Raw genomic sequence first — 15149 nt, 5'->3', positions numbered from 1 at the left:
TTGATAGCTTTTTTTAGATTGTATCATATTTTCTACATAGACACAGGCACACAACACATAGAGTTTTACTTTTCTATCTCTTCTTTTTCAATAACTTATTGTACTGGCTAAAATACCCAGTTCAGTGTTAAATAGAACAAGTAGGAGACATTTTTGTCTTTTTTCTGATCTTGGGAAGAAAGCACAGTCTCTTACCATTAATACATCAATGTATTGTGGTACATTTATTGTAGGTGTCCTTTGTTATGTCGAACAAGCTCATTTTTGTTCCTACTTTGCTGAGTTTTTTTTTAATCAGAAATGGTTGTTGGATTTTGCCAAATGCTGAGTGTTCTGAGTTTATCAACATTACCACATGGTTTTCCTTTTTCAGTTTGTTAATATGGTGAATAGTATTGTTTTAGTTTCAAATGTGAAACCAAATGTATTCATTCCTGTTAAGGATGTAAATTTTACAATATATTAACCTTTTTATTTTCTATAACTTTTTTAGTATGTTTGTGTCTGTGCTCGTGAGGAGTCCTGGCCTGGACTAGCTTTGGCCCATAGGCTGTGCTGAGAAGCATTACGTACTTCCCCACTTATGTTTGGTGGAATTCGTAAGTGAAGTCATGTGGGCTGATCACTTTTTCTGTTGTGGAGTTTTTTAAATTACAGGCTCAGTTTCTGTAATAGATATAGCACTGCCCAAGTTAAGTCTTTTGTCCTTGAAGGAACTGTCATTGTCAGATCATTAGAGTAGTTGAATATATTGGCACAAAATTGTTCATAAACTCTCTTGAAATCCTCTTTTTAGAATATGCTCTGTAGTTACATTTTCATTTAGTCTTGATATAGTTACTCTTATTGCCTGCCAGCCTCCCCACCCCCCCTTTTTTTTTTGCTGGCCAGTCTGATTAGAGTCTTACCAGATTTCTTTTTTTTTTCTCTGAGAGCCAGTTTTGGTGTACATTGATTTTTCTTTACTGTGTGTGTATGTGTTTTATGTGTGCTCTTATCATTAATACCTCCTTTCTTCTGTTTATTTTGGGTTTAATTTGCTCTTCTTGTAGTTGCTTAAAATGGAACATAAGGTCATGAATTTGAGTTATTTTTTTCTACTACAATTTCATGCTCTAATTTCTGCCTTATATGGCTTTAGTGGCTTTCCACTTATTCTTACATTTTCATTTTCTTTCAGTTCAAAAATACTTCCTAGTTACCTTTTTGATTTTTGCCACTTGATCCATAAGTTATTTAGAAATGATGTTTAACTTCCAATTATGTAAGGATTTTCCAGAGATCTTCTTTGCTAATGATGTGTGATTCTACTGTAGTCAGAGAACTTATTTTGTATGAACTAAATTCTCTAAAATTTATGGAAACTCCTGTTACAATTCAGGATATGGTCTGTCTCAGTAAGTGTTGCATGTACACTTGAAAAGAATCTGGATATTCAGTTGCTGCTGAGTAGACTATTCTAAAATTATCAAGTGGGTTGATTTGATGGATAGTGTTAATGAAGTTTTCCATATACTTACAGGCTTTGTACTTGTGTATCAATTATTGAGAGAGTAGTAGTTGAAATCATCAGCTGTATTTGTGGAAATGTCTGTTTCTCTCTGAAGTTCTATCAGTTTTTGTTTTGTGTATTTGAAGATTTGTTATGTACATGAATGTTAGAATCTTTGTATCCTCTTCGTGAATATATCCTCTTCTTCATTCTTGGTAATATTTTTCTGTAGTCTATTAATATAGTTATAGCAGATTTACTTTGATTAGTTTTTAATGATCAATCACTCCATCCTTTTTTAACTACTTAGATATTAATGTTAAAGTACATTTCTCGTAACGATAAAGTTGTGATTCTTCTTGTTATATATTCTGAAAATCTCTGCCTTTCAATTGTAGTGTTTGTCATTTGCATTTAATGTGTTGGAAATGGTTGGGTTTAAGTCACACTTGAAGTTTACAGTGGAGTATATGACTCGCCATCTTCAACTTCAGCATGGATGAAGGCATATTTATATTCCCACATTTTGTTAAAATTGGAAATGAGAATTTATTTCATCACAAAACTAATTTTAAAAATAAGCATCTACCACTTACCTTCCTATATTTACATTTATAAAGTGCTAACCTGTAACTAACTAGTTATTATAGGTTAGTAGTTAACAAGAGAGACTATAAATTCTGTCTTCTACTATAGGGGTGGAGGCCTAGATTAAACAAATATCAAAAATATCTTAATTGAAATAATTTCAGCTTTTCTAGACATTGCCATATACTATGAATAAAGTTAGTGTAATTAATAACTTAAATTGTACCACTTGTGGTGTTTTGAATATTTAGCCCAACGCTTGTTGGCCTATGCTCCAGCACTGGTTTTATAGAGTCTTGAAATTATGTTAAGATTTCTGGTCCTTTCTAAAGTTTGAGATGATAGTACACTAAGAAGTGACCAGGTCAGTCACCTGCAGGCACAGGAAGACTTTGTTCCCCTTGGTCCCATTCCTAATGTATCTAATCCCAGTGCTGCATTTTATGGAGCCAGCATGTTCAAATTAAAGGAGTGGGTCTCTCACTCCTGACTCTGTACATAAGGAACTTTTTTATTCATCCATCAAAAAACTGTAACAAGTTTCATAAAGATAAAGGTTAAATTATAGTAAAATCAAAAGAATCCAGTGAAAAATTAGATGTTTTTATCTTTTATATTGTCTGATGTATAATTTATACCTAGTGATTAATGTACATTGTATGTATGGTATTTAAGAAAAATTGAACTATTAACAAGACAGTTACCAATATAATACAATATTAAATCTAAGGGCTGTGGTTTTGATATACTTCACTATTATTAACTAGAGGGAATCAATATTATAATTTAATTTAGAAGACAAATTTAAGAGTTGCCTGTGTTGTGAACATAAACTCCTGACAGGTTTCGGCTTACCTGATAGTTACAACTATTTCGGATCACTTACATGCCCTTTAATAAACAATGACAGACTTTTAAAGACATAAAATATTAGATAACTTGGTTATAGTATTTAGAGACCTATTAAGGTAAAAAAAAAAAAATAGGTCCTAGAACATTTTCAGAGAAACTATCATAGTAGCTGTGAACTCCTTGCTACTGAGCCATGTAATTATGTTTACTACTAATAGAAATACCTTTTTAACAGTTGTGTCTGCCTACGGAACTGTGGAGTATGTAGCCAAGACGGTGCTGATGCTTACTTGTCTGGGGTGCCCTGATGTGACAGTCTGAGGACAATCATTATAAACATTACTCCTGATAGGAGAGTTTCGTGGTCAGCTTTTACTCGTCTGGACAGTGGCTGCTTGAGCCAAAGCATGAGGGCAGCTCCTGGGCCTGTGGTGACCACGTCACACCCCACAGTAACCGGCCCTGAAGCGCTCAGCACGGTGATAGCAGCCTCTCACCTTTTAAGATATATGTTTATAAGCTGAGAACCAGTGTCCTGGGGATGTGTTGGGGCATGATTTGGAACTGTGAGTTCCTGGTGCGGGTCACAGGTTCAGATCACATGAAGCCTTCATCCCAAGTAAACGTGACTCTTCTAGGGAGGAGAACGGAGGTAGGGAATCTGAGAACAAATGGAACGGTGTTTGCACAGGATTATATTAAACTAGAAGTTCAGATGTGCTCCTGAACTTTGTTAGTAGGTGGAAAACCAGGTATTTTGACAGAAACTTTATAAATGGCAGCCGATTCCAAAATAATCTCAAAAGCTTACAAGCAGCATATTGGTAGTTGTACATTTTAAATATTATGTGGCGTCCAGAAAATCATGGTGTTGGAATTACTTAATGTTACAACTAATGTAATTAATTTCCCAAGAATTTGGAAAAATTTTCAAATGCAGAATACTGTCAGCACAGTTACCTTGTTTTAGAACTTCTTGTGGGAGATTGGGTGTGCAGCCATCTTTGGAAAATACAGACACACCCAAGTATATGATCTGTATCCTGTGTGCTCTCCTTACAGTGTGGTGTAGACATGCCACCCTGACAGGTGTAGTCTATGCCCCTCCACTCTCCCCACACACCTGGCTGGACTTCTGTGACTTCTTTCACCAATACAATGTAGCAGAATAATGTCTAACTTTGGGGCCTGGCCGTACATGGCAGTGTGGCTTCTCCCTGGGTCTCTCTCTCTTGAAAGGCTCCCCTTTGGAGTGGAAAGACCACATGTGGTATTATTCTGGCCAATGACCCCGTTTAAGCCCCCTGTGGATCATCGGTATCTGTGATCTCACGTGTGAGTGAATGAGCTTCCAAGTGTTTCCAGACCTGGATTTTGTGTTCTGTAGCTGTGTTCCAGGAGAAATTAAGCATCTCCATGTGTCTTTTCTGAATTCTGGAGCAGTGGAAACATAGTAACCATTTATGGCCTCCACGCTGGGCAGTTTGCTGCTCAGTGTAGATAATGGCTGCCTGTCTGTGGTGCTTATGGTGAGATGGCATCTGCCCTCTGTGCTGCCACCTCTCTTGTTCCCAGCCCACGTTTCTTCAGCCCCACGTTTATTCTTTTTCTACAGTGGCAAGTTTTAGGGGCTTGATGTCAGTGCCAGCACCAGTGTCGGGGAAGGAGAATGGGTTGGGCCGGCAACCAGGTCCCAGGAGTAATGGCTGTTCCTGTAACAGTTGCTGCAGGGACGGTGAACCCAGTGGTGAAGGAGAAATGCACTCTGGGGCCCGTTTATATGTAATTGCATGACAAAATTTTGTTTTTGCATAGATTGCTCATGATTAAAATAAACTATATTCTCACTTGATGACCTAAAACATCACTTCAATATCAGAATGCCTTAGCAATGTTTAAACATTGAATTGTTATTGCCGTCGCATTAAGATTTAGAAACATCAGCTTTCAATAGGTTACTTATAGGAGATGTTTATTTGAAGCTGTTGAAATACTTTTTCCCCTAAGATGTTTGGGAAATTAAAAGGTGTATATACAGCGTATTTCTAAATAATCCTAATGAACAATGGAATGAAGTTGTTTAACCATATTTAGTTGACAGTGAGACACTGAATATTGCATGTGTACGTAATGTTGATTAAAAAGTTGACAAGTTAACCTTTTTCTCAATCACTTGAATACAGTATTTCTGCTGTCATGTACTTTACATCAACCTCTAGAGAAAATGCCAGGTTTTATATATCGGCTAACAAATTAGTGAGGAAAATCTTGCATTAATAACTTATGATTCACAAGGGATGTTTATTGGTGACAGTGATTGATGGTCTTATTTTCAGCCAGGTATGCTTATAGAGATAAGAACTATTTAAACTCGAGCATTATTTTCAAATGGGAGGTTGGAAGGAAATGTTTAAACTCAAAGAGTTTTTGTCAATATAGTAGAGTAATACTATAAGAATTCTTGTAAGATTACAGTGATACGATTCATTGTCCAATCTATGTGGCTGTACTTTAGTCTTTCACCACCATGCCCCACAATACCTATGTTAATGCGGTGTGGTCAAAATTAAAACAAAAAAGGCCACTGCCCATACTAAATTTTTGTACAACATGACTTTTTAAATTGGGGTAGTGATGTAGACATTTGCAGTGGTATAGGCAGGTGTGTTCTAAGACGCACCCTGTGGGCCACAGTTCAGGTGTGCTGGCTTGCGTGCCGCCCTGCCAATGGTGCTGGTGTATAACCCATGAATACTGTCTGTCCCCGGTATTTGTATAACACTCTGCTTAAGTGTGGTGATCTGCCTGGAGCACTCAGTACTGAGAATCCTAGCCAGTTGTGCCTCCCCTGTGGAGCCTTCCTTATTTACTCCCATCTGGTCCATTTCACTTTCGGGTAGGCTGCCTGCAATGCATGTCCAGTGTCATAGAATTGTGTGCACACCTCTGCAGCTCCAGCCATGCTTCTAAGGAGTGATGACCCTGGGGAGGAAAAGGTAGTGGGTGAACGGGAGATGAAGCTGGGGAGGGGGAGGGGGCCTCACCAAGCCTTCCTGCCACTGCATCCAAGAGAATATCCCTCAGAAGAGTGGACATCATCTCTGTCCTCTCAACTGTTCCTGTACTTTTTAAACTGTCATACACTATCTGATATTATAGTCATTTGCTGGTATAACTCATCACCTCCACTGAAAAGTTAACTCTTGAAGGCACACTATATATTTCTCAGGTTCTAGAAATGTTTAGTTTTACAGTTGATGCATAGTGGATACTCAGTTATCAGTTAAGTAAATGATGAAATATACTTCATTGGAAGGGCAAAGTGGTCTTGTACAGACTCACTTAAAACTGGATTTTAAAAGGTGAGACATCAAGAAAACAGTGATGCTGAACATTTGTTTCTACTCATTAAGTAAAATTAGAAATCTAACACTAGTAAGGAAATGGTGATGCTTTTCTTTGTGCTGTGAAGACTAAAGAAACAGATTTCAGTTGTTTGCTTATATCAGAGTCGTTCCCCCCTTTGGTTTAATAAAAATATCATTCAATTTTTAGACATTCTAAATTCCAAGAAACGAATTAGTGTGATTTTAAAATACAAGTTGTTTTTAGACCGTGACTTATTATAGCAACTATTTCAAAACAATACAACACATAGGCACTAGGCCGTGGGACCGAGACATCTTGTCATCTTTTCTTTCCCACAGTCTAACATGTTCCCCTTACAGAATACGTTTGAACTCAACTAAACTGAAACTTGTAAAATAATATGAAAAATATGTGTCAACATATGTTTACATACATTATAGTACCAGTACTGGCTAACATTCATAGAAGAGAAATAAATGGAAAACACAAATTAGGATGCTATTACATATAAGGTATTATAGAATATACTGAAATACATAAAATCCTTTACACGCTTTTACTTTAAATGGGACACAGAAGAGTTTGATATGTTAATGAATTAACCACTAGATTGTGACACATTTATTTGCTGTGCCCTCTGCCCGCGCAGTCATCTTTTTGCCCTCTATAGCACCATCCTGGTTTCCTAGTGAAGGGACATTTTTTTCTGCATTGGTGAGGTGGTATATCAGGATGCTTGCTTTTCCATTACAGACTAGTTTGTGTATTGCCACTAGATCTCTTTTCTGCATCATCTACAGCTCAGTAACTGGCAGGTGACCTTGGCCAATCAAACCTCTCTCCTGTGACACTGAATCTTAATTGTTACAGTGAAGAGGTTAAAATGTTCACAAGTGATGAATTCTGTTGAAATGCCTATGTAAGTTTGTGTAGTGGCCCCAGCTACAGACAGTTACATATATGTGTCTGGTGTGGTTATTCAGCCATGAATCCTGTGAGTGATCGTCTAGTCTTTGAATAACAGCTGCAATCACTTAAAGTTAGAGAGCATTGTTTATTCTTATTTTTTAAGTCTTTAAAAAAATCTCAACTAAAATTATTTAATTATTCATAATTAGTACTAGATGGGTTATTTATAATGAGTACTAGAGTAAGAGAGATTGCTCTATGCTGGAGAGCTCTCGGAAAAATTTCCCAAAGAACTGTTTGATATGGTACTTGAAGGATGGGTAGAAATGGAATATGTTAAATAAGACAGAGAACATTTGGTGATGGGGAAAACCTGGTTCCAAATATTCGAAGTTGAAAAATGTGTACTGTACTTAGAAATAAATCATTTCATGTTATAAATGCAAGAGTAGAAAAATAGATTGAGAATGTATTTTTAAAATCTGGATGCTGGGTTTAAGAACCTAGACCTAAAATATATACATTATACTTTAAACATTTGAATACTAAGTCCAGGTTAGACTGCAGAATGGAGTGTAAAGTCCTACTTTAGAAAAGAAACAGTGTATATGCAAATTAATAAAAGAATAATCATTCATTTTCTTTTGAGTTTTTAGTTTGAAGTTAGATAATAAGTACATAAAATATAATTGTTATAAGTCTATAAATCCTGAATATATGTCAATAAGAATATTAAGTATTTTTTATTCTAAGAGAATAGCAAAAAAAGCTAAATTTTTGAAATCTCTTAATGGGATTTGTTAAAAGTGAAAAGGCAAAATTATACAATCTATGAAGACATAGATTTTTGATAATTAAGAGAAACTGAAGTGGAATTTCTGATAATAAAGCAAAAAGCAGAAGGAAATTATATCCTCACATACAATTAGAACAGTATTGACATACAATCCATATAATTCAGGATCCAAAATGAGATTGGGTCTTAAATAACCACTGTGATTTCTATGTTAATTAAATTAACAGGGTAAATTACAGAGCAGCATTTTATTGCTATTGTTAATTTAAAGTAAACATTGCAATCAGTTGTCTAAATGTAATTTTGGCATGGCTTAAGGAAAACATCTGGATTTTGATAGAAATTTTTTTGTTTTCATTATTACTACAAAGTTTCACTCAAGAGATATTCATATTTTTCCTTTTAATTAGAGAACTTATTTATAGATAGTTCTTGACAAGGTTTAATCCACTGAGTTCTATGGTTTTGATGGAAAAATAAATAAATAATGGAGCTTTGGTATTGGGTATCGTGAGACTGGTAGCCATTAGCCATAAGTGGCTACTGAGATCTTAAAATGTGGCTGGTTTGAATTTAGATGTGCTGTAAGGGTAAAATACACACTGACTTTTGAGACTTAATAGAAAAAAAGATATACATACCCAGGACAAAATAAATATGGTTGGAAAAATGTTAATAAATTTCACTTCTTTTTGCTTAATGTTGTTACTAAAAGTTTGAAACTGGGGCAGGCATTGTGTATCTGACAGGACTCCTCTAGAGCTTGATGCAGTGACACCCTTGTAAATGTGGGGAGAAATCCTCCCGCTTCCAGAGCCTATGCTGGAACACCCGGCGGCCTAATGGTGTAGGCCAGTTGCTTGATTGTAACCAGTGGTCTTCATAACCGCTGGCAGACGCCTCTGAGTGTTCCCAGTGCTGCTTAGATAGCTAGGGGTTGGCGGTAGACGTTGGGTGGTGCAGAGCATTGGGTATGTGTTGATGCACTAAAAATTTCCAGGCTCTGTGTCCATCTGGGCCCTGCAGGAAGGAGACCTGCACTGAGTTCAGTGGGTGGTGGCGCTGCAGAGGCTGTCCAGGGGTGTCCAGGGCAGGGGAGCCCTGCCTTCACTCCTGCTATCAGTCGAATAATGGATCCATGTACATGCTAACAGCATGGAGTTGCTTTTGGTTAAAAATAACCTTTTTCAGTGTTGGGTTTGATTCAAGTACTTGGATTGTCCTTTTACTGCAAAACATCAAAATTGGGTTTTGTTTTTGTTGTTTTTTAGCTGCTTATCCTCCTGTTTTCTCAGGGGATGGCTTCAAATTGACCACGTCACCATATGGACAGAAAACGCTATTTTTGAATAAATGTGAACTTGCAGGAATCATTAATCAAATTTACAAGACTGTTTTCTAATATGCTTTGCCTGCCACCCTTCTTAGCACTTCTTTTACACCTCACGGTGAAAACAGCCCATCACACAATCTGTTGATGGGGTTCATTGAATTAGAATTAGGTTTATAATCTCACTTAAAGTGCAGTAATCCAGGGGCTGTGTTATTTAACAGGCAGCCTGTCCACCTGGTGAGTGTGGTGATGACCGCGTGTCCCGTCCAGAGAAGGCATCAGGTGCGCTGTCATCTGCACAGCTAAAGACCAAGCAGTGTATCCGTGAGAGCTCAGTTGTTCTGTATTACAGTTGCACATTTCCAAAGAGTTCTTTGAAGAATAAGCCTATATGTCTTGCATATTAACTCGTAGACAGCTTTCTGTCATGTTGTTCAACATGCACAACCACACAGTGTCAAACTTGATGAAACTGGTAGCCTTTGCTTTGTCAGGAAACTCGCCATATACTTGCCAAGTCTGTGCCACGTTAGGAAAAAAAGACAAGTTAGGAAACTTGCGTCTACGGGGACTCTCAGTCCTCTCTTGTTTAGGTTCCTTGATACCCTGCAATCACCCATTTAGAAAGCAAGCCATATACTTAACCATGAAACATTCAGGTTTTAGGTAGACACATCATTACACATAAAATAAAAGTAGAGGTAAGTACTGTAACACATAATACTGAGATTTTCATGCCAAAGGTGCAATATTCCTAAATCCACTGGAGGCCCTTAAGATGCTGTTGAATCAAGGGGAAAATGTCATCTTCTCAATAGCTTTTACTATTTTCCCTCTACATTACATCTTTTGTTTAAAAAAACAAATGAGTGTGAGTACTTTAGCTTGTTGTAGAGCAGACCTAAGAATGGCAATAAGATACAGTCATTTCAGAAGTGGTTTGTAAGGCTCTTGAATAACAAGAAATCAAGTAACTAACTGTCATAATGTCTACTTATAGTCTGTGGGCAAATTCCAGATGTACTGAGTTTATAAGCTTCTTTGGAAAATTAAGATTTCTTTATTGTAAATCACAAATCTTCAGAATTTATCCATTGGTAGGAAAAACTTTGCAGGTTCAGAAATCTATGAAAACTGCCAGTCTTAATTTGGTTTGTTGTAAAAAACTGAGGAGGTCAATGCAGTACTATTGGGCTAGCAGAGCAGGGTCCTCTTTCCCTGAACATGACCACTCCTTTTCTAGCATATTCTCCTTCATTCTGACTCGTATCTCAGTACAAACAACTGCCAATATAATACGGTAACGATAAATTGCCAAGACAAGAATTAAGTGCTTCTTGAGTTACTTCATTCTCATAACAATCTTAGGAAATAGACACCATATTTATCTCATTTTTTTTCTCAGCCAGTGGAGGAAAAGGCTATGACATATTGTCCAGATTACATGAGTCACAAGCAGGGAAGTCAGGTCTTACGACCTGAACAGAGCCTGTCTGACTCCATACCCTTTAAGTGCCATTCCTTGTAGCTGTTCCCACTTTTATCAGTACCCCTCCCCTCTCTCTTCTTGACTTGATTCAGACATCTGATAGTTAGCTAGGGCAGCCTCTTGATTTCTGTAGCAGTGTGTTGTGCTACTGCTCTCCATAATATTTCTCATCTACTGGCCTCAGCTACAAGTATTCCTTGAAGATTTATCTTTGGTCCACTTCTTCACCTTCCACTGTAATGGCGGTAGCTCTTGTTTCTATGATGATGCTTATTTTTTTTTTTCTTGAGTCCTGAGTTCTCACTGGAGGTCTGTTCTAGTATTTTTAATTGTCAAATGTTCACTTCCATGGGCGACTTACCTGCTCTACTCCCAGGATCATCTAGAGCAAGATTTGACAATAAATAAGGCAATTGATTGTTCCAGCACTTTGTTGCCCGATTCCTAGGTGTCAAATGACATTTTCGTATTCTTAGTGTGCTCTTAAAATAAGAGCAACAAAAACAAGCGTTCACCCTTTGCCCTCTGCATCTGCCTGAAGGCTCAGGCCTGTCTTACCTTGGCCTTTCACTTCTTGGTCGTCCTGCATAGAATCTCCCTCTGTCTCTTATGTCCTCTGCTTTTCTTTTCCACTTCTCTCATCCCACTGTCTAGAAATCTATCCATTGGACATCATTTTACCTTCCCCCCTTCTTTGCTGTGGGGTTCAACACTCTAACCTGTCCAAGTTCTGGTAAACTGTGATGGCAGAAATGAAACCGACACCCTGTATTATGTGGGCGCCCTCCTCTTCCCACCTCAGCTTTTTCCCTGTGAATTGTTGAATCGTCCAACATAACTGTTTAACCTTAGTGTGTTTTATCAAACTAAATTTGCACATGACGCCTTTTCTTTCCCGTGTCCACTTGATGCAGCAGTGCTAAGCACACGACAGGCCCTTGCACTTGCTTGGATGGATTAATTCTTGCTCAGAGAGCAGACATCCATATTTCAGAAAATTGCATGGTGAGCCAGCTCCTTTTCTGTGTGCCGCACAGGAATTCTTTACTAAATTGATACGTGTTACTGTTTTGGTCACCTGGCTTCTGCAAGTACTACAACGAATCCTAATGACAGTAGGGGATAATTTTCTGATTTTAAACACTTTTGAGACCCCAGACCAGTTATGCAGTAAAATGTCCTCAGGTTTTCCTGATTTGTCTTGATTAGAGTAGACCATGTGTATTTGGCAGGAATGCCACGGAAGGATGCTGTACCCTTCCTGTGGCAGCCTCTCAGACGGCACGCCGTTTGGAAATGTTCATCATTACTGATGACGTTCACTTTTTTTTTTAGGAAAACTGAAAAAACCTGGAGTGAAGGAAACTTTTAAAAAATGGCATACAAACACAGCACATTATTCTGAATTAGATCTTTTCTATTAAGAGACTTATGGAGACAATTAAACTGAATGGGATCTGATGCTCAGGTGGTAGTATTGTATCATGTTAACTTCTTGATTTGGGTGATGTTTTGAGGTTATACAGGAATTATGCACAGAGGGATTCAGGGCCACTGGGTACCACTGGGCAATTTACCCTCAAACTATTCAGAGAAAAATTAAGTCTTTGTACTATACTTCCAAAAAGAAAAAAAAAGGATAATTTTCTAAAAACAATGAATTTTAGAATTATTCAAGAACTAAAGAAGAAAAAGATCTGCATGCAAAGTTCAGTTTTCAACCTTAAATGTAAAAGAAGTGCCTACACTTAACCAGACTTCTATGAAGGGCCTTACTTTAGAATTCTCATTTACTTATAACTTTCCCTACCAAGTATATGCTACATAATAACGTTTATATACACTGTCCCCTTTGCACCCTGTCTTTTATCCCTTCATCTGTCCCTGGCATGTGCTGGGGATTAACTGTTACATAGCTGCAATGACTCTTCATATAACTCTGTTACCTGTGGCTTTTCATACTAATTTGTGTTTCTTTTTGTCACTAGAAAGATAATTTAAGACAAAGTTGTAGCTTTATGCTTTCCTCCAAATCCCCTTGTGTATATTGTGACCCATCCAAAGATGTTTCTGATTATATAACTGCATTTACTGAATAAAACCACTGCCTGACAGTGAAAGAGTGTTTTTACCATGTGCAAGAGGCCATTTGTCAAAAGTGACCTTTTATGTGAAACAGCTACAATTATTAGTTGATTCGAGTGTCAAAACCCCATCATAAGATAAGGGAGTCAGCTAGGAAATTTTTTCTTATTTGATAATATGTTTCAGAAAGAGTTATAGGTGGAGTCAGTGTTTTCTGTCCAAGGCTGAAAACTTAGCCTGAAATGTGCCCAGAACAATTTAGATGACCACCTTTGTTGAACTGAGTTATATATCACAATTTTGGTTTCCTTGTAGAGTGTTCATAAAATCGTAATAACATTGAGCGATATCTTATTTTCATTTATCTTTTTTTTCATTTACCAGCAAGTTTTACTAGGAAGAGTTAATTTCAATTTTAATAAAACTGTTACAGAGAATAGAAAAATTATGAAGTTAATTATGCTAGCTTAATTTTGATACCAAATTCAAGCAAAGATATTACCAGAAAAATAATTCCAGATCAATCTCACTTGTGATCATAGGTGCAACAATCATAACTAAAATGTTAGCAATGTATATCCAGAATCTTTTTTTTAAAAGTGATTCATAGCTAATAAGCGAGCTCTCCAGCCAAAACATCCTCCCTTGTTCCTTGGTTTTCATGGTATCAATACCATACATTTGGCTGGTTTCTAGCTGCCAGTGTGACTTCACTCAGTGCAGAGTTGGGGAGAATTGCTGTGTCCATCAATCACTGTGAGGTGACTCCTGTATACAGCACACATGCCAGTACACTGTGTGAATACCAGTGGACAGAGATAATCAAGTTGCGATAATTGACTTCTGTATTTTTTAAGTGAAAATGCATCTCTACCTCACACAAAATCTCTACAACACAAAAAATCGATTTCAAATGGATTATGGATGGAAATTCTTAACATATTTAGAAACTAATATAAGAGAACATCTTTCTGAACTTGAAGTAAAAAAAATATTTCTGAGAGAAAAAGGCACTGACAATAATGGGAAAGATTGATTTTTTTTTTATTATTTCCAAATTAGTTTTTGTCTTCTGATGCTACCATATAAGCAAAGTACAACAAATTTTTTGAAATAATTTCTTGTATGATTATTTTAAAGGACCTATATATAAGTAAGCAAATAGGAACTTTTTATTTAAAGACAGATCATTTAACATAATAGCTTTATTAGTAAGAACTTGTAACTGACCACAAGACTGTGGCAACTATTTTATACACAAAGGAAAAGACAATTCAGGAAGCATGCGAAGTATAAAATCTATTAGAAAAGCTGTATCAGCAAAACTTTCAATGAGATTAACAGGAAAAGTTTCTCAATACTACAGACGATAGACTTTCTTTTACATATATTAGCTCAGTATTTCAATGTACAACATGTGCCAAAATTGTTAGGGCTGATTTTATTAGAGATAATTAAAACAAAACCACACAAAATAGAAGTATTAAAAGAAAATACAATGTTTTTGATTGAGAGTAGAAAGTATAAAAATAACACTCTAGCACAAAAGATCAGACAATGGGAGAATAATGAAGCTGAAGAAAACAGATTTTTAAAAAGCAAAGAGAGATATTTAACATTAAAATCATGGAGTGCGATAGGCCTCAAGCCTGATTCCATGATAAAAACATCCTGGCAAGAAAACTAATGTGCCTTGTCATGCCTAGAGCAGCCCTGAGTCAGCCACATGGAGAGCTAGGAACACGCTGCTTGTTGAATCTGTGTCTGGTGGTGGAGATGTCACCTTGACGGTAAGGAGAGCAGGAACATGAACTTTACAGGAGAAACACGTGTTCATTATGTGTTTGTGGACCTAAGAGCAACAAGGGCTTCGTAGCAAATTATAACAAGTTAGTAAGTTATAATTATGCCAAAAAAATTCTTGATCCAATCTCATTCCAGGCTTTTATCCCTAAAAACGTGCTCCCGCTCCCCTCTCCGGCCCCCATGTGCGTCCGTGTGAAGATACATATGTTGCTTTGAGTGGCACTGTGGAACTGAAAAATTAGCATGTTAACAGAAACTGTGCAAAGTGATTACACTAAGCAATAGGAAAAGTCACACTTTTTCCACGACATCTTCAAAGTTTGGTCTAAATACTAAACATTGCCTTATTGTCATTTAAATATGTACATGGGAAAGAAAATTATTGAATTATTCAGTGCACTGTGATTTGACCCATTAGAAACATTGAGAA

At 36.9% G+C, this 15149-nt stretch overlaps 1 protein-coding gene across 6 annotated transcripts in view; it reads left to right on the top strand.

Moving 5' to 3' along the window:
* The window catches only part of NEIL3 (nei like DNA glycosylase 3), a 750694-nt gene that overhangs the window by 499136 nt on the left and 236409 nt on the right, over positions 1-15149 (top strand). The gene's annotated exons all lie outside the window — the stretch shown is intronic.

This window comes from Manis javanica, chromosome 12 (genome assembly GCF_040802235.1).
Source record: "Manis javanica isolate MJ-LG chromosome 12, MJ_LKY, whole genome shotgun sequence".
NCBI lineage: Eukaryota > Metazoa > Chordata > Mammalia > Pholidota > Manidae > Manis > Manis javanica.
Note: the sequence above shows the minus strand (reverse complement) of the source record. Positions and strands in the feature narration are given on the sequence as shown.